General features: G+C 38.3%; 1 protein-coding gene across 28 annotated transcripts in view; it reads right to left on the bottom strand.

The window, feature by feature from the left end:
* The window catches only part of Ncor1 (nuclear receptor corepressor 1), a 156431-nt gene extending 137035 nt beyond the window's left edge, over positions 1-19396 (bottom strand). For 15 of the 28 annotated variants that reach the window (XM_013365441.4, XM_013365445.4, XM_021720567.3 and 12 more), the window contains exon 1: positions 19195-19395. The gene's annotated coding sequence lies outside the window, so the exon portion shown is untranslated. Of the gene's footprint in view, positions 1-14234; positions 14291-19194 lie in introns of all 28 variants that reach the window. The other 13 variants (XM_013365456.4, XM_013365457.4, XM_078042931.1 and 10 more) reach the window with 3 other exon arrangements.
* Positions 19397-20995: the final 1599 nt, after the last annotated feature.

Here is a 20995-nt window from a genome sequence, read left to right as displayed (position 1 = left end):
TGCCTTGCATATGGGAGGCATTGGGTTCTATCCTCAACACCACATAAAAATAAATAAATAAAGAGTTTTTTAAAAAAATAATAATGGCAATTTATACCACATTACTTGAAAATATGCTTTTCTAGGAATTGTCTTAAATATATATACAAAATATAAGCTTAAGAAAATTATGCTTTCAAACAAAAATTTAAGCAGGGTATGGTGGCTCACATCTGTAGCCTCAATTACTCAAAAGAATGAAGCAGGTAGAATACTTGCACCCAGGAGTTGGAGGTCAATCTGGGCATCATAGTGAGACCCTATCTCTCAAGAACAAAAAATAAAAAACATTTAGCCAATAGGCAAAGGCCATATAAATGAGAACATTTTGATTTTTTTTTTTTTTAAAGCATGCTGGGGCTGGGGTTGTAGCTCAGTGGTAGAACACTTGCGTAGCACGTATAAGGCATTGGGTTAAATCCTCAGGATCACACAAAATTAAAACAAATAAAGGCATTGTGTCCATATATAACTAAAAATATAAAAAACATGCTATGTATAGCATTATCATTTAATTTTTCACATCTGTCATATCTTCACAGAATTGTAACATTAAAGACAAAAATGTCATTTATGTACACACATTTATTGAGGCATATACTACTATGTACCACTGTTCTAAACTGGCATATACATACATCATACATATATGTGTGTGGGAACACAATACCTTTATTTATTTATTTTATGTGGTACCAGGGATCAAACCCAGTGCTTCACGCATGCTAGGCAAGTGCTCTACCACTGACCCACAATCCCAGCCATAACTGGCAAGATATGCTATCTTATTGTGAGGAGACATAGGCAATAAACAAATAATCATAAAATAATAGGATAAAATGTTATACATAAAACAAGGCAATAGGCGGACAGAAGGGCAAAACGGAGGAAGGGATGAGGGGGTAGGGTGAGCATAGAAGTCCAATCTCAGCTCTGATGTGCTCTGGTTTCCTCAAACAGTCCTAATCTACACCTCTTGTTCCAGTGCAGTTATTCTCCATTTCACTCTCAAAATTGTCCCCAGGTTGATTATTAAATTATATTCTAAGGCAACCTTTGCACTTAAGTTCAAAAGACGAGAATGAAACTGTCCTAGAAAAGATGGGATTTTGCAGGTTTTCTAGAAACTGGCATTCTCTCTCTCTCTGAACATTAATCCTTTTTCCATCTTTAGGCTATAAACATTTGTTCTGGAATTCTTGTTTCATCTTTTTAAAGACTGTTTCCCAAATTATTCTCTTATACTTCTGATATTATAAGGCAGTTACAGTGCATAAAGTTACCTGCTTCAAAATAGATAAACTTCAAAAAAAAAAAAAAAGGTAGGAATTTACCAAATAGTAATATGTTAGAAATACAGGAAAAATATTACTATGACTTTCAATATACATACAATAAAAGCATAAATATGTGTATCATATACATCCACTTCAGGATAATAGTTACATCGAAAGAAGAAAGGAGAGGGGCTGGGGTTGTGACTCAGTGGCAGAGCCCTTGCCCAGCATGTGTGAGATACTGGGTTAAATTCTCAGCACCTCATATAAATAAATAAAATAAAGGTCCATTGAAAACCAAAAAAAAAATTTTTTTAATTAAAACAAAAAAAGGACAGAGAACAATGGAGGGAAGGGGACAGTTGTAGATGTCCTGTCCTCCACCTACAACACTTTCTTAAAATAAAAAAATGGTGGGAATATAACAATATTAAATTTTCTTGAATATAGTTAATAGGTAGGTGAACATTTGTTACACAAGTCTCTGCACATTTTTATAGGACTGAAATAATAAATAACAAAAATCATCTTTATTATGAAGAAGGATATTCCCACTCATCCACAACTTCAGACTCATGAATTTGATTTGCCTTTTCCTATGCCATGTCATACTTTTAAAATTACAAGAGCATTATGAGGTTTTTATATCTAGATTGGCAAGTTTCCCCGCACTATGCGTTGTTGTTGCTTCTACTTTCAAAGCCTGAATCACCTTTCACAACTAGTACATTTACTCTTTCACACAAGTATCAGGGTCAAACTGTCAGGTCCCATAAAATACTGAATGAAAATACTGAATTCATTGTCTGACTACATGGAGAAAAATATACTATTGAGTACTTCTACCCTAAAATGACTTATATGGTTATGTTCTATGATGGCAAATAAAATGTGTGCATATAATTAAGATACAATATTATATGTGGTAGGAAAAATGTGTGTGAAATATATGTATAAATACTATTGATTACATGTCAAATTTTTATATGCAAATACATGCATTCGTATATATTAGGATAAGAATTATCTATATAACCAGGCATGGCGGCACATGCCTGTAATCCCAGTGGCTCGGGAGGCTGAGGCAGGAGGATCACAAGTTCAAAAAACCAGCCTCAGCAAAAGCGAGGCACTAAGCAACTCAGTGAGACCCTGCCTCTAAATAAAATTCAAAATAGGGCTGGGGATGTGGCTCAGTGGCCAAGTGCCCCTGAATTCAATCCCAGGTACCTCCCCCACTGCAAAAAAAAAAAATATATATATATATATATATATATAAAGAGAATGAAAATTATATGTAATGTCTACCTATTTAATATTTTGTGATCCTTAATAAACTTTTAATTTTGTTTCCACCATTTCAAAGAATTTGGAAAGAGAGCAAATTCAGGGGAAAAAAATTCAGCAAGCCAACCTGATCAACTGCCTCATTTTAATCAAGTATTTACCCTGTTAGGTTTTTAAAATAAAATGCATTAAAAATAAAATTACAGTGGCATATGCTTGTAATCCTAGCAACCTGGGAAGCTGAGGTAGGAGGATCACAAGTTCAAGGAAAGCCTGGGCACATTAGCAAGACCTTGTCTCAAAAAGTAAAAAGGACTGGGAGTGTAGCTCAGTGGTTAAAATGCTTTCCTAGCACACAGAAGACGCTGAATTCTTTTTTTTTTTTTTTTTTGTAGTTGTAGATGGACAGAATGTCTTTATTTTATTTGTTTATTCTTATGTGGTACTGAGGATCAAATCCAGTGCCCCACGCATGCTAGGCAAGCGGTCTACCACTAAGCCAAAGCCCCAGTCCTGGATTCAATTCTTAAAACCACAAAAATAAAAAGTTTTCTAGATAAATGACATTGAATCTAAGTTGAAAACAAAACTTGAAGAACTTTTATTTAAAATTTTATCTTATACAATGTGATAATGACTATCATAATTAAATATATCATCCTTACTATTTATTTCATTTTCCTGTTAAAGAATGTGAGAAGACTGACTATCAATTCCCTTGGCCTATCTCCCACTTACTTCCTTCAAGGTCCAAGACATGAAGTCAGCAAATGTGAGGGTCGGGGGGTTTTGCAATTACCCATACAACACTGATTTTACAGATGAGATATCTAAAGACCAGAAAGATTCAGTAATTCCTCCAATATCAGTTGTCAGTGGCAAAAAAGGGGGGGGAGGGGCGGGGAAGAAGGTAGTGTTCTCTGCAATGCTTTGCAGCTTTCTCAGCAAGTAGTGAATCACATTGAGGAATTGAGGTGTTTGGTGGGACCATACATTAATACCAGCTGGTTGTTTCCCCTTATATATATACCTGCACACCTCCTTCAGGTGAGTGGTGGAAAGCCAATATTTATTTGGCTTTTCTTTTGGGATTTGCTGTTGTATTGGGGAAAGAGGGTATTTTTGGTTTTTTTTAAATAATTTTTTGGAAATAAATATTACATGCATGACTTAAGACTTTTTAAATGTATTAGGAAAAAAAACAAAGTAAAACATTGCCTTACCTCTTGTCCTTTAACTAATACTGTCCTCCCAGCAAGTAACCAAAATTAGTTTCCAGAGTATCCTCTAGAAACATTCTACATATGCAGGAGCATGTACATGCACACACATTTTTCTCTTACATAAATCGTAGCATAGTAGATATAGTAGATATATACTGTTCCATAATCTTTCTTTTATTACTTAATATATCTTGGCAATTATCTCATGACGTAAATACTTGGTTTTTCCTGTTACTACAGATTATTTCATTATATGACTGTTCGTGCATATTTTGTACAAGTTTTCCAAAGTAATTCTGAAAAATGCAACTCAAGACATCCCAAGTACATAAAGCTATAAATGGAATGAAGAGGCAAAAGAAAAGATCTTAGACCAGGGTCATCTAATTTTTTATTAACAGTGGCCTATATATATATATATATATTGGGAATCCATGTGTTATGAATTTAGGGAGGTTCTAATTTTCAGCAATAGTGAGTCTAGACTCAACACCTGCCCTCAATGACACTCAAATATGAGGTGATTTGTCCATTTTTCACTTTGTTAAAACCTTTGTTCATGTCCTAAGTTTTGTCAAGTTTAACTTAATATCTCAAAAATAAAATAAAGTCAAGCTTACTTAAAAGTTCTATCAGGGGGCTGAGGGTATAGCTCAGTTGGTAGAGTGCTGCTTGTCTAGCATGCATAAGGCCCTGGGTACAATCCCCAGTACCACACTAAAAATAAATAAATAGATAGATAGATAGATAGATAGATAGATAAATAAATAAATAAATAAATAAATAAATAAATAAATATTCTATCGATCCAACACAGGAGACAACTATACAATAACAAAATCAGATTTGCCCCTACTGGCATAAAAATTTATGGGTCACAGCAGGTCCTTCCTGTCCTCATATGAACTGCAGTCAGGAGACTACTATACACTGCTTCCTCAAAACCTATCCCTAAAACACAGCAAGTGTTCAGATCCTTTTGTTTTCTAAGTAGCACTCTTCTCAGAAATCTTACAAAGAAGCCGAAAGTATAAAAAATACAAAGGAGAAATATACCGATTCACTGAGAATCTTTTCAGGCTCCCCTTCCTGTAGTTCCCTGTCCTTTCCTCCACCCCTAAAATTCCAGTCCTGGGTCACCAAGATACTTCTATAGAACACTTTACAGTTTGAAACCAACTGAAATAAAATAACCCAATTTAAACTTAGAAATAAATGGGGAAGGGAACTGCCTTAAGTGGCAGTGTCAAATTATAAATTCAGTCCTTGGCATCAAAACTCATTAACTTTGGGTTACATGCTTGACAAATGAAATGTAAAACTTCTGTGACTTGTCTGAGAAACCAGGTCAAGGTTTTATGAACAACTGCCTCATACCATAAACACCAACATACATAATCATGTTTTAGGATGGGAAAAAAAAATTAGGTGTCATTGCTATAAGTGACAAAAGTACATTATATCTGAATTCTACAGATAATCCCAGAACTAACCTCTGTCTTGCAAACAGACATAAAATATGGCAAAATGAAATTGGTCTATTTAAATTACTGCTTGAATCTTCCCACATTAAACAAACACACACATCTACTCAACAGGAAACATAGCTTGCAATAACAAAATTTCAAACACAATCTTCCAAAAATAAAAAGCTAATCCTCCTCTCACCAGGAACTCCTGGCTTTTGGCCTACAATCTTTGCATAACCAAAATGTACTTGGATAAGCTTTCAAGGTGGCCTAAGCTATCTCGGAAAAAAAGCTAAAAATATACTTCACTGTGGCAAGACTGCAGATGAGCATAGATAAATCCACCAAGGGTCACAATAGAGGTGAAGCCCACATTTCACCAAAGGAGAAAAAGGAGCCTATAAAATATGCAATTCAATTTTAACTGACCAAGTAAATAAAACCTGTACATAAAAGTACAGGAAAGGGGAATGACACTGTGGATGGTAAAATTTTTACTAAACTGAAGCAAATTAGGTTTCACTAATTCCCACAAAGCAGCCCAGATCTAGCAGTCCAACTCCACGAGCATATTATACAGGGAAAAGCTAAGAAGAACCAATTATCTAGGTATCCCAACCAGCTGAAACCCTTCTGGGGATGAATTCAAGAAACTCTTTTTTTTTTTTTAAGTTTTAGATGAACACAACACCTTTATTTTATTTATTTTTTTTTATGTGGTTATGTGGTGCTAAGGATCAAATCCGGTGCCTCACACATGAGAGGTAGAGCTCTACCACTGAACTACAATACCACTCTGAAAGTCAACCTCTTGAGTCTTTCAGCCTGCAGAAGAGGAGAAACTAGAAATCATCTAAAGAATTCTGTAATTTGTACAAGATCACAGTGGTGCTAACTAGGAATAAATTTTCTTCTATAAAGTAAAGCAAAGCATTCTTCTCATTGGCTGGGTGATGAGGGGGATGTCCCGAGGGAAGGCCAAGGTATTTTATTTGTAGCCTCTTATGACATCTTTCTTAGAAGTCAGGCAGATAAATAGGAGCTAACAAAAAAAAAAAAATTGGAGGGCACGATGGAGGTGGTTTACTGGGCATTGAACCCAGGTGAACTTCTCTACCACAACTTCTGCTATCCTACATCTAGCTGTAAAAACAGAAACGGAACAAAACAAAACAACAACAACAACAAAAAAAAAAAACTAACTAGATTTCCTACTTCAATACTCTCAGCTCAAAAAAAGCCCAGTATTCTTTATAACATATTACCACCAAGCTATATCCCCAGCTCTTTTTATTTTTTATTTTGAGACAGGGCATTGCTACATTGTTGAGGCTGGCCTCAAAATTGCAATTCTCCAGCTTCAGCCTCCTGAGTTGCTGGGATTATGGGCATGAGTCACTGTACCCAGCAGAAAAAAATCTTTTTAAGTTAAATACCCTAGCCCTAACAAACTATGATACTGAAAGAAAAACTTTAATAAGGACATAATTATTTGATCCATCTATGAGTATGTGCCTTATCCAAAATTATCATGTCTTGAATTTTAAAAAAAAAAAAGCATGTTGCTTTCCCCCCCTACATAAAATGAGAAAGGAAAACTTTCCCAAGACAGTAGTGCTAGATAACCACTCAACTGAGAATTGTGATATAGGTGCACTATATTGAATAAGCTGACTTGAAACAGTAGATATGGAAAACACTCCTTCCTTCAACTATAAAAACAAATGCATTTCAAAGCCAAATGAAAGACCACTTGCCAAACCTCTCCTGAACTAACACAAAAAAGAACAGTGTATTGAGATCAGAAAAAATATTTAATTTTAGATGCTGGGCCTGAGTCAACAGATACAGTATCTAAGGAAAATTATGGTTACCATGTATTGAACTTTTGTTCTATACACAAGGGAACATACTAAGATTGTGTGTATAAACTCACCTAAAAGTCTGATTTCATTATTCTAAGGCTACAGAGAAAGGCTAAATTCTCCAAGCTAATTTTTTGTATAAAATTCAGAAACAGACACCCTTTTTTTCTTTTTTATTTTTTTTGGTGGGGGAGATGATGCTAGGAATTGCCTCATATGTATGCTAAGCAAGTGTTCTACCACTGAGCTACATTCCTACCCACCCTTTTTTTAAAGCCTTTTTTTAAAAATATTTTTTTAGATGTTGATGGACCTTTATTTTATTCATTTATTTATATGTGGTGTTGAGAACACATGCTGGGCAAGTGCTCTACCACTGAGCCACAACTCTAACCCTTTTTTAAGCTTTTTAATATGGTCTCAACCTTGTGATCCTCCTGTCTTAGCCTGAGTAACTGGGATTACAGGCCTACACCACAGCACCCTGCTAGAGACAGGATCTTAAAAGATTATGTTATTTGCCTCACCTTTTACCCACTAACAAAGACTTCTAAAGGCTACTACTAAACAAAACAAGACTAATGAACAGGCTTCATTTCTAAGGTATTTACCAAAATAAAGTAGGAAAAATACATTTGGCTTTATAAGATTTGATTCTATGGGGAGCAGACAAAACATGTCACAGATACCTGTGAGGGTAGCAGCTAACAGTGCTTGGCTCACAATAACACTCCAACAGCAAGTCCCATTCCCTCTTCTTTCCACACAGACCCTAAGCCTCCTAACTTCACCACAGCTTCTGCCATCCTTACAGCAAGCTGCAAAAACAGAAACAGAACAAAACAAACAAACAAAAAACTAACTAGATTTATACTTCAATACTCTCAACTCAAAAAAAGCCCAGTATTCTTTATAACATATATGCACTTTATAATATATACAATATACACACACATACACATAAATTGTTGATGGACTTCCAGTATTCTTTTTAAACCATAAATCAGAACATGTCACTCTTCTGCATAAGACTCCCCAAGGGCTTCTTGCGCACTTCAATAAAATCCAAGCAAATTTCGGTGACCTGCAAGGCCCAACTTAATTTGGTCTGTTTACTCTCCCAATTGCTCACTAAGCTAAGCAACTTGTGGTTCCTTTCAGTTTCTCTACCAAGCAGCAAAGCCCTTCCTAGCCTGAGGCCTTTGTCCTCCTTTACACTCCCCTGGAATGCTGGCCCAGGCTCATTCATGTGGCTGGCTCCTCCTTAAACTTAGGACCATGGTTCAAATGTCATCTCCTAGAAGACCCTTTCCCATCACCCTACAGGGTAAACTCCTACCAGTTACTATTACATCCCCCTTTTGGGTGCTTTATGTCATAATCTAAAATGGAAAACTGTATTTGATTATATTTTGTCTTCCCCCACTAGAATATAAATTCCCTTGATTCCCTACCATATTTGTTGAAAAGAGAAATAAACAATACATGTATAGGGCTTATTTGAAACAAAGTTTGAAATTTTACCAAGGGACAAAAATTTATTTGAACACAAGGTAAAAAGGACACGAAAATATCAAGTTTACCAAGCTTAATCTACAATTTCAGTATTCTCTATCAATAGTCAGTATTCTCAGTAAAAACCTCAACAAGATTTCTTTTTGAACTTCACAGAATGACTATAAAGTTCATCCAAAAGAATACACAGCCCAGAACTGTCAGAGTCTGAAAAAAGTAGAGTAATGAACCAGTGACTAACACTACCAGAAATGGAATAATAAAACAATAGTAATTTAAAGAGTACTGTAATAAAGGTGAGCTCAAGAAAAAAATAAAAACAAATTAGATACACTTCCAGCTGGGCATGGTGGTGCATGCCTGTAATCCCAGCAACTCAGGAGGGTGAGACAGGAGGATAGAAAGTTTGTAGGCCAGCCTCAGCAATTTACAGAGGCCCTAAACAACTTATCAAGACCCTGTTTCAAAATACAAAATAAAAAGGGCTGGGGATGTGACTCAGTGGTAAAGTGCCTCTGGGTTCAATTCCAATACAGAAAACAAAAAAGTTGTCTTCTCTCTCAGTTCTCCTTCCTATAGTAAGCAACATTACTGTATATCCTTTCAGTATATCCTATGATTACAAGAAAATACACATACATTATTTTTCCTCTTTAAAACATTACAACAGTAGTATATTATAAATAACGTTGCTCACTTTGCTTTTCTAGTTTGATAGATGAGTGAATATCTTAAATTCACCCATTCAGTGAAACTCAGAAGACTAATAATGAAGACTGCTAACAATTTTATAAACTTTATTTTTTTGTGTGGTGCTGAGGAGTGAACCAAGCGCTTGCCTAGCATGTGTGCAAGGCCCTGGGTTCGATCCTCAGCACCACATAAAAATAAATAAAATATTTGTGTTGTGTCCAACTACAACAACAACCACAAAAAAAGAAAAAATCTGAAAAAAAAATAACCACAGAACAAAAGCAGGAAATTTAGGAAAGAAATATAACTCCCCATTATAGAAATGTTCAACTTCAATAGGATTGATAAAAGGCCAAGCAGGATCACAGTTTTTCATATATTGTCAAAAAGTTTAAGCTCACACAGGTACACAAAATATATGTGCATGTATATAAACATATTTGAACAAAAAGTAATCATTGTTTACCCAATTTTTTTTTGACCAAAGAAATATAGTGGCCAGAAATTAATTAAACAAATTATTTTATTTTCATACAGTGGGATAAAAGTAACTGTTAATCAAAGAGGTAGCTTTAAACAAACTTGAAACAGTAGTAGACAAAAGAATACCAATATATTATGACCCATAATACATAACAGTATATACACAGAAGAAAAAAATCTGGAAGAACACGCAACAAATAGCAGATTACATCTAGGAAGTGGTACTGGTACTTTCAATTTTTTTTATATAATCCTATATTGTACTTCCAGAATATATTATTTAAAACAAAAAAGACAAAGATTTTAAAATAATTTCTTCCTCATGCATTAAATGGCTTATGTGAAGGGCTGGGGCTGTAGCTCAGTGGCAGAGTACTTAGCTAGCATGTGTGAGGCACTGGGTTCTATCCATAGTACCACATTAAAAAAAGTAACAAATAAAGGCATGTTGTCTATCTACAACTATAATTTTTTTTTTAAAATGGCTTGTGTGAATACAAAAAGTCACTTTTGCTTCCTCCTCCTCCTCCAGGGTGTACACTCCTTTGTCTGGTACATTTGCACTGTACCTGTTTTAGATCATAACTCCTAGACAGCACAAGTTTTGGTTCTATTCCAAATATTTCCAAATAATGTAAGAGTTACTGTGATTCAAAAATGAATTAAAAGAACTCAATAAAAAGTAGTGCAAAGTTATTACTTAAAACATGCATTTTCAAAATTATATAATCTAGGACTGGGATTATGTGGCTCAGAGGTAGAGTGCTTGCCCAGCATGCGTGAGGCACTGGGTTCAATCCCCAGTGTTGAGAGCCACGGCCAGGTCAGGATGGTTCCTGGCATTTTGCCAGAAGGGGCGGCTCCTGCTGCCTTGGGTTCCCGCTACTTTTGAGTTCTCCCGAGTTTGAGTGGGTTGGGGAATGAAGTTCGTTCCTGCTTGAATCTACAAGTGGCTCCTGACCTCCCGGTTATTTGTGCCCAGCCAGACTGCGGCACCCCAGCACAACATAAAAAACTAAATAAACAAAATAAAGGTATTGTGTCTATCTACAACTAAAAATATTTTTTAAATTATATAATTTTTTTTTAATTATATAATTTTAGAAAAAATCTATATGGTATTGCCAAGGGAAATGAACTGCCTATTCAAATCTGAACTGTGTATGACAACAAAAATGTCAACAAGAGTGACAGTTAAACAAAAATAAGGGAGAACTGGATTAGACAAAGGGAAGGGAGGGGAGAGGGAATAGGAAGGACAGTAGTATTAATCAGCATAACTTTCTTAACCTTGTATTTGAATAAATGACCAGATTACTCAACATCATGTGCATCCACAAGAATAGGATCCTAATTAGAATAAGTGATACTCCATGTATGTGTAACATACCAAAATACTTTCTACTGACATGCCTATGTAAAAAGAACAAATAAAATAATTTAAAAAATAAAAAGCACAGGGGCTGGGATTGTGGCTCAGTGGTAGAGCGCTCACCTAGCACGGTCGGGACCCAGGTTCAATCCTCAGCACCACTTAAAAATAAAGGCATTGTGTTGTTTCCATCTACACCTAAAAAGTAAATAAATATTTTCAAAAAATAAATAAATAAAAAATAAAAAGCACAGAAGAAGGAGCAAGCTATAACTAAAGGTGACCCTCATAACAAATCTAAAAGTCAAACCATGGATTGTGGAGTATGCCTATAGTCAGGAAGCTGAGGCAGGATTATTTGAGCCCAGAAGATCAAGACCAGCCTGTGCAACATTGTGAAATCTCATCTCTTATAAAAAGAAAACTATCACTGCCATCATCATCATCATCATCATCATCATCATCATCAAAGGACTCAAAATTTTGCAGGAAAAAAATGTAACCTTAATATATCCTGATCTCAGCCAGTGGCATATGCCTGTAATCCCAGCAGCTCAGGAGGCTGAGACAGGAGAATGGAGAGTTCAAAGCCAGCCTCAGCAACAGCAAGGAGCTAAGCAACTCAATGAGACTCTTTCAGACTCCACTGTCTCTAAATAAAACAATACAGCTGGGGCTCAGTGGTTGAGTGCCCCTGAGTTCAATCCCCACCCACAAAACATATATACACATACTATACACACACACACACATACTATACACACACACATATATATTTATATCTCCTGATTTCATACAGTTTGTGTATGATAAAGCAAAAACAAAAACAAACCAAAATACAAAAGATCCAAATTTTATTCCTCAAGTAGACATTGTAAATGGGGTAGAAAAACCAAAATAATTTTGTAATCTTGACTTTTTCTTCTTCTTTTGCTCCTGACTAATCTACCTAAGGATGTGGATTTTGATGTAAAACTACTAGGCATTACTATTCTTTCAAAAGAATCCTCAAATTCTATCATAATCCTATCAACAAGCCATTCCAAATTTATGAATTTTTCCCGGCACTGAAACTATTCCAAAATTTCCTGCATATGTAAAGCTAAAACATTCTTGCATTCTAATATTTTCTATGTGGTCTCTGAGATGATCCAATCCCATGTTTACTTTCTCTTCCTCCCCAAAATCTCAGTGAATATTATTTAAAAATATTTTTTAAAGAAATACTTGGGGGCTGGGGATGTGGCTCAAGCGGTAATGCATGAGCATGAGGCGCTGGGTTCGATCCTCAGCACCACATAAAATAAAATAAAGGTGTCCACTGCAAACTGAAAAATAAATATTAAAAAAAATTCTTGAAAAAAAGAAATACTTGGTTAATTAGCTAACTATGAACATGTTATTTCCCTGACATTGGTGAAATTTCTACCTGTACTTCAATTTCTGAAAACTACTCAACATCAAATTGCCATACATATATCAGACATTTACTACAACAACCACACTAACCCTAGCTACTAGGCTCTTTTCTATGCACTTAACAAATATTTACCACTCCTGAATGCAGGGTATTACTCTAGGAATTTTAAAACTAAATCAGATACACATGTGCCTATAAAGAGCTTATGGTCTAGTAGAGACTACTTGTCATGTACATTACAACAGAGCAAAGGTAAAGCATCAAGAATTCTGATAATACCAGGTGCAGTGGTGCATGCCTGTAACCCCAGCAACTAGGGAGGCTGAGGAAGGAGGATCACCAAGTTAGAGGTCAGCCTCAGCAATTTATCAAGGCCCTAAGCAACTTAGCAAGACCCTGACTCAAAATATAAAATAAGGGGGCTAGGGTTGTAGCTCAGTGGTAGAGCACTTGCCTAGCTCATGGAGGAACTGGGTTTGATCTTCAGCACCACAAAAAAATAAAGGTATTGTGTCCATCTACAACTAAAATTTTTTGAAATGTTTTTAAATATACATATACATATAAAATAAAAAGGTATGGGGATGTGGCTCAGTGGTTAAGCCCCCATTTACTCTCCAGCCTCGCCCCCGCAAAAAAAAAAGTTACATAGACTTTAGAGGGAGTGCCAAGGAGACTTACTGATTGAAATGATATGTGATCAAACCCTTGAAAAATAGGCAAAACTGAACATGTAGTCTGAAAGAGTGTGATAGAAAAGAACACTCCAGAAAAGAGCACAGTACAGGAAAAACCAAACTTGGGCGGGGGCGGGGGGGGGGGGGGGAAATACTAGAAATTGAAACCAAAGGTACTTAACCACTCAGCTACATTCCCAGCCCTTTCTATTTTTTTGTTTTTTTCATTTGAGACACTGTCTCACTAAGTTGTTTAGGGCCTCACTAAATAGCTGAGGCTGGTCTCAAACTTGTAATCCTCCTGCCTTAGCCTCCCAAGTCACTGGGATTATAGGTGTGCACCACAGTGCAGGGAAAAAAACAAACTCTTAATACAACATGAAATGGATATATTATTTAATAGTTCAAACAGAATAAAAAAACATGCCATACCTCAGTGTTAATACAAAGATTATCACTTTAAAGAAAATAATATTCCTTTTCCTTTAATTTTATGGCATTAATATCTTTATAAAACTAATATTACAGAGCTGGAAATATAGCTCAGAGGTAGACAGCATGTATAAGGCCCTGGGTTTGAACCCCAGCACTGAAAGAAAAAAAAGAGAAAAGAAAAAGAAAACTGATATCAAAAGTGAATTTTTCAATGTAGCATTAAGAATATAGTTCATGGCCAGGTTTTGTAGTACACACCTGTAAATCAACAGCATGCGAGGCTGAGGCAGGAAGCCTGCAAGTTCAAAGCCAGTCTCATCAACTTAATAAAGCCCTAAGAAACTTGGTGAGACCCTGTCTCAAAATAAAAAATATAAAGGGCCAGGGATGTGGCTCAATGGTTAAACATCCCTGGGTTTAATCCCTGATATTAAAAAAAAAAAAAAAAAAAGAATACAGTTCGTGGGCTGGGGATGTACCTCTGTGGCTGAGTTCTTGCTGAGCGTTCATGAGGCCCTGGTTTGGATGCCCAGCACTAAAAAAAAAAAAAAAAAAAGGTCTTATTTATCTAATCTTTTATATAAAAGTTCTATACAAAAGTCCCTCATACTTAAAAAAAAATCCAAAAATCTAATTGAAAAAAGCAAGAGCTAATTTGCAAAATAATTTAACCTATTTCTTTAGGTCTCAGAATTTCTTAATCACTGACATAATAAAACTTCCATCATTGTAATACGTAAATGCAATGAAGCATAGTTAAATCCAGATAATCTCAAAGACATTTTTGTTAAAGAAGATATTCAGTCAGGCACTGTGGCACATGCTGTATTCTAGCTACTAGGGAGGCTGAGACAGAAAGTTTACAAATTCTAGGCTAGCCCTGGGCAATTTAGCAAGACTTTGTCTCAGAATAAAATAAAAAGGGCTGGGGATACAGCTGGTGGTTAGAGGAGTTGCCTAGCATGTTCCTGGGTTCAATTCCCAATACTGAGTATTGTTTTTGGTGAAAAGATAGTCATCAAAATAGATTAAAAATTAATCAGGGCATAGGCTGGGGTTGTGGCTCAGCAGTGGAGTGCTTACCTAGCACATGCGAGACGCTGGGTTCGATTTTAAGCACACATAAAAATAAATAAAATAAAGGTATTGAGTCCAACTAAATAAAATATTTTTGAAAAATTAATCAGGGCTAGGGCTGTAGCTCAGTAGCAGAGCACTTGCCTAGCATGTGTGAGGCACTGGGTTCGATTCTAAGCACCACATAAAAATAAACAAAATAAAGACATTCTGTGCATCTACAAATAAAAAAAAAAATTAATCAGCTGGGCCCAGGGACACATGCCTGTAATCCCAGCAGTTTGGGAGGCTGAGGCAAGAGAATCACAAGTTCAAAGATAGCCTCAGGAACTTAGGGAGGCTAAGCAACTCAGCAAGATCCTGTCTCTAAATAAAATATAAAAAAGGGCTCAGGATGGGGATCAATGGTCCCCGAGTTCAATATCCAGTACCCCCGCCAAAAAAACAAACTAATTTTCTAGTTATCTTCATATCACTGATGTAGATCAATATCGTTTTTTCAAACTATATTTTCATTGCAGAAATGTAATATTTTGAAGAACTTATAATTTCATATTTAAGCTGAATATCCAAAGTGATCTTTCATTCTCCATTCACTCCGATTTTTGTTTTAAATATCAATCATCATGTTGAATCACTCCCTAGATGATATGGTATAATGGAATGAGCACTACAGTAGATGTCAGAAACTTGGCTTCTGCTACTGCCCATTTGCAACAACTTAGGCAAATCACTTCATTCTCAACTTATTTAGTTTATTCAAAAGTAAAACAAGTAAGGCTAATCTAAGATCCTACTTTCTATAATTCATTAAATCATTAGCATTTTGTTTTAACCAAATTTAATGTGATTTTGAGATCACTTAAATAAAAGTAAGAGTGGCACACATGAAAGAATTAAACTGTCTAAAGAACTCCACAGGAACACTATTTTATAAGGTCTCAGACTTTCAAATGCAAAGGGTGGGGGGAGTAGGTTGTATCAGAAGACTATCCAAGTAATAGTTTTGACCACACAAGTTCCTGGGGCAGCAGAAATGGTAGAATAGTATAAACGTTCAAGGAAAAACACTACCACAAAAATACCAAAATAAAAAACAGATGCTCAACACAATATTATTGCTACATTACAGAAAGTTTTCATAGTTTTTCAATACTCTCAAGAAGTCCTGATAGAAAACCCTTTCTTAGTGCTGGGCATATAGCTCAGTTGGTAGAGTGCTTGCCTTACACACACAAGGCCCTGGGTTCAATCTCCAGCACCATCACAAAAAAAAAAAAAAAAAAAAGAAAATGCTTTCTTAACCATCAAAATTACCTTTCATGCTGGATGCAGTGGCTCATGTCTGTAATCCCAACTGCTTGGAAGGCTGAGGTAGGATAATCTCGAGTTCAAAGCCAGCCTCAGCAGCTTAGTGAAGCCTTAAGCAACTCAGAGAGGCCCTGTCTCCAAATAAAATATAAAAAAGGGCTGGGGATGTGGCTCAGTGGATAAATGTCCCTGGGTTCAATCCCTGGTAACAAAACTAAATAAATAGATAGTTTTTCATATCCTCCAACCTGAAAAGGACAAAGTTATCAGACAATCCGAAGACTGAGTTATTTGTGGATATAACTGACCTATTCAACTATGCCTTATGCCTTTATAGCATTTAGTAATCCACCCAAAACATAAAAGGAACATCACATTGATTGTACAAATGAATGACTGAAAACACATGAGCCTCTTACCTACAAATCTGTATATAATAAATTCAGATCAAACTTTACTACTTGCTTTGTACCATAGTCTAATAAAATTCAATATGTGAAGTAAAAGAAAAGATGGAGCCTGGTGCTATAACATAGTCCCACAGTCCCAACTACTGGGGAGGCCAAGGCTTAATCTCAGGAATAGAAGGCCACACATTGAAATCCCATCTCAAAATAAATAAGTAAGAACAGATGGAAGTAACTAAAGAGTTTTATCATATCCAGGCACAAATAAGAATTTGAAATTACAACAAAGATAGATCACAAAATATAATTAAAACTAAGTAACAAAAACATATAAAAAACCAACAAGCCAGAGTAATGGCACATACTAGTAAACCCAGGAACTTGGGAGACTGAAGTTAGAGGACAGCAAGTTCCAGGCCAGCCCCAGACTAATTGTCATAGTTTCATAGTTTTTATTTTAAACTAAGAGGACAGTCCAAACACTTAAGTTTTACTAAATTTTTTTAAATCCACAAAAGCATCAAGTTAAAATATATATTTCTCTAGAGGCCATGGAGAGAATTATAGCTTCCATAGATACGTCACAGCAGATAACAGGTGTATTCTGATAAGTTGTAATGTGAATACATTTTTCTAACTAGATTCCTATGTTTATTCATTCAATAAAAAATTTGTAGTGTCTGGTGTGAATATACTATGTATACAACCAGAGATATGAAAAACTGTGCTCTAAAATAGTGTGTAATAAGAATTGTAATGCATTCCACTGTCATATATAAATTTAAATTTTTTTTTTAATTTGCAGTGTCAAAATCTCTCTCTCTCTCTCCCTCCCTCCCCCTTACTAGGTGCTTAACCAGAGATAAAATCAGAGAAGGGCCTATCCTGCTCTCAAAAAGAGATAAACCAGAACATAAATACCAACAGTACAAGGTAGAAAGTGTAAGCACTGAGAGAGATAAGCAGATAAAGCAATACAGGATCTCAGAGGGAGTTGTTACTACCTCACAGAAACACAACCCTTTCAATCTGTTTAAAGCAATTTCATAACTGTTAACTCCCTTTAGGCGCATAACACCCGCCCATAGATAGATAAATGGTTTCCTAATATTAGAGATAAGGAAACTGAAGCACAGAGAAGTTGATATATTCCAAAACGTCAGTTACAAGAAGAATCAGAAATTAGTATTACATTTTCTCCGAGGGAGTAGTTCAATATATGGCATATCTTTTTAAAAGGAAAGAGTATTTTGGTATTTAACTAATCATTTCCTAGTGCGACTATTTTACATGTAAATACATATACATACACACCTTGATTTTCATTAACCGCTGGGCTTAAGGCAAGACAAGCAACTGGAAACTATAAATATGAAAGTAAACTTCCAGTGGATTTTAATAGAATGAAAAAATTCAATTTCTCTCTAGCAATTTGTGGTTAATTCTTCTGTAATTTTTACCTACGTATAAATAAGATTCTAAAATAGGTCTGATCCTGAGTCTAGGCAAGTGCTGGTTTATCCAGTAAGTTATCTTTATGAAAGTAAATATCAAAATATTTCCATGAAATTACCAAAACTTAAATACCGTCATGCCATTTTCAGTGACCCAGAATCATCGCAGTTATTGATCAGAATATACTAAAGGAAGGAAGGAATATGTATAGGCATTTTAAAATCCCAGACCTGTTGCTCTCTGCACACAGTCACGTTCAGCCAGCTTCCCATCACTGCCTCACGAGGGGGTACGCAAGAATTGTAAATTTCAATATAATTAGGACATAATTAAGAAAGCAAACCCGATGCAGGTGAATATACTAATCCCAAAGATTAGAATGCCCCATACCCCTACTCTCCAAGGTAAATTCTGTTGAAGAGGCACCGTAGCAATGAAACTCCTGACATTTCCTAGGCAAATACTTCTCATAAATACCATTTATTCCCATCTATTTCTTTAATCGACGACTACTCCTGGTCTAGGTAATTCGAAGAATTCAATCACCTCTCCATTAAAGCTGATTTCTCCATTCTAGTTTTCCAAATCCTTCATCTGGCACACGAAAACACCAACAATAAACGGCGGAAGGTATAGGGTTCGGATCTTTGCCAGCTCCACCACTACCCACCCTTCGCCATTACAGCCCGAAGTGGTCAGGTTAGAAAGGTGAACTACTCGGCTCCTTCACGTACTCGTCCAACGCTGTCACCCTCCCTAACCCTTCCACACTCCCAAGACGGCCACTAACTCCGCCTAAGAGTGAGCCCAGGCCCGCCACCTGCGCCGGCCCCACCCGGGGACCCTTGGCCATCGCGTCCCCCCTCCGCCAACCCTGCAGGGAGGCTCCGCTCGCCCCTTCCCCACAGGACACGTCGGGGTCGGCCCTGGCCCGGCCGCAGCCCATTCTTCTTCCAAACTCCAGAAGCCTCCACTCGCCTAGCCCGAGCCCTCCGCCTCGCCCGACTCGCCCCTGGGCGGCCAAAGAGAAGGGGCCGGCAGCTGGGACGGGTCCCGACCTAGCGGGGCCCGCGACGCCCCTCCCCGGGCCGAAAAGCTGCCCCCACGGCCGGTGCCCTGAGAGTCCTCGGAAGCCCCGGGGCGAGAAGGGGCCCGGAGGCCGGCGCTGCGGGCGCCGGGGCCTACTCACCGGGAGCTGGCAGAGCGTGGGAGCCGGCGCGTCCCCCGGCCTCAGGAGCAGGACGCGGCCCCGGCGCGCGGCCCTACGCCGGGACCTCGCTCGGCGCGGCGAGCCAGACACTCACTCCAGCCGCTGCCGCCGCCGCCGCTGCTGCTTCGCCACCTTGGCCGCCATCTTGACTCAACCCCTCTCCCTCCCCCCCCAGCCCGGGGGCCGCGGCTAAGGCGGCTCCGGCGCCGGCTCCTCCTCCTTCCGGAGGGCTTAGAGACCGACTCCCTCCGCTGGCGGAGCGCCTTTCTTACTTCGGCGGAGCTTCCTGGGTCGCGCAGCTCCGGACTCCTTCTGGTTTCGCCTCAGTGTGGCGGCAGCGGTCCCCCCCAAACACAAATAGGCCGGGGCAGCGTCGCCCCCAATGGGACCCATCGCTGCTGCCATGGCGCACCCGGCCTGAGGAGCCTGCCGCGAGCCTGCCCGCCCCGGAGCGCTCGGGGGCTACCTCCGGGCGTGGGAAAGGGCAGGGCGCCCGTCTGTGCCTCGGGTCCTGCTACCCCCCCTCAGCGGCACGGCAGGATGGCGACGGCCTCCACTGCTCGGGGCTGCAAAGACAGAATCCGGGTCCACGTGGCACGTCGACTTACCCGATACTTTAGCACCAAACCCTCACCGAAATGTCCGGCGAGGCCGATTTGCCCATTACATCGCTCTTGAATCTAACTCCGAAGAGGAGTTAGGGCCCTCGAGACTCAGGAAGTGCACACTACCCCCACTGACTCTTCTAGTGAAATTACTGGCCAGTTCCCCGTGACCGCATACTTTTCCTTTAGTAAAATCACCATTCACATCCCAAAATTGAAAAGGGAAGGCAAAGTTAAGGTATTTTGCCGTTTCGGAAAACATTCATCCGGATAACGGGGCTAAACCATATAATTAGAAAAGCCCCTGGTGCCTGTAATCTCAGCGACTCCCAAGGCTGAAGCAGGAGGATCCCAAGGTCCAGGCCAGCCTGGGTGACTAAGTGAGCCCCTCAACAATTTAGCGAGACCCTTTTCAAAACAACAATAACAACAACAACAACAACAAAAATCTGAAGGGCTAGGGATGTAGTTCAGTGGTAAAGTTCCTCTGGGCTCCACCCATACTATCCTCCTCCCATATCCCCTCCCCGAAAAAGAAATGGGTTAGAAAATGATGAATTAAAAAGAGGCGAGAAGTCTGCTTGCAAAACGTGGGAATTTTCTGTTATGGTGACACATGCCAGTAATTCCAGCGATTTGGGAGGATGAGGCAGGAGGATCGTAAGTCCAAGACCGGCCTCAACAATTTAGCAAGACCCTGTTTGAATATAAAAAAATTTAAAGCCTGGCAATGTAACTCAGTAACTTGTAAAGTGCCTCAGGGTTCAATCCTGGGTTCCTTCCACCCACCCACCCACCCCCCAAAAAAACCCACAAGATGTGGAAGTTTATTTTCAAATGCTTTTCCTTAAACACATTATATTGTGAGGCAGGACAAAGGTATTAAATTGGACCGCATCGGGTTCGGGTCAGCTCTGAAACCTAGCAGGCATAAGACTTCGTGTACAAAAGATGGAGAGAAGGTTGGGGATTTAGTTCAGCGGCAGTGCGCTAGCCCTGAGTTTGGTCCTCGGCTCTGAAAGAAAAATAAAGATGGAGAGAGCACAGTATGCTGAGAAGCTTCAGTGTCAGAAGACAAATCCTACTTTTAAGTCGCAAGCAAAGATGCACTCAAACGCTGAACGCGGAACGGAATTTCAGTGGGTGCGGTTTTCCTGCCGGAGTCAGGGTCAACT

Source organism: Ictidomys tridecemlineatus, chromosome 3 (genome assembly GCF_052094955.1).
Source record: "Ictidomys tridecemlineatus isolate mIctTri1 chromosome 3, mIctTri1.hap1, whole genome shotgun sequence".
NCBI lineage: Eukaryota > Metazoa > Chordata > Mammalia > Rodentia > Sciuridae > Ictidomys > Ictidomys tridecemlineatus.
This window is presented reverse-complemented; position numbering and strand designations above follow the sequence as displayed.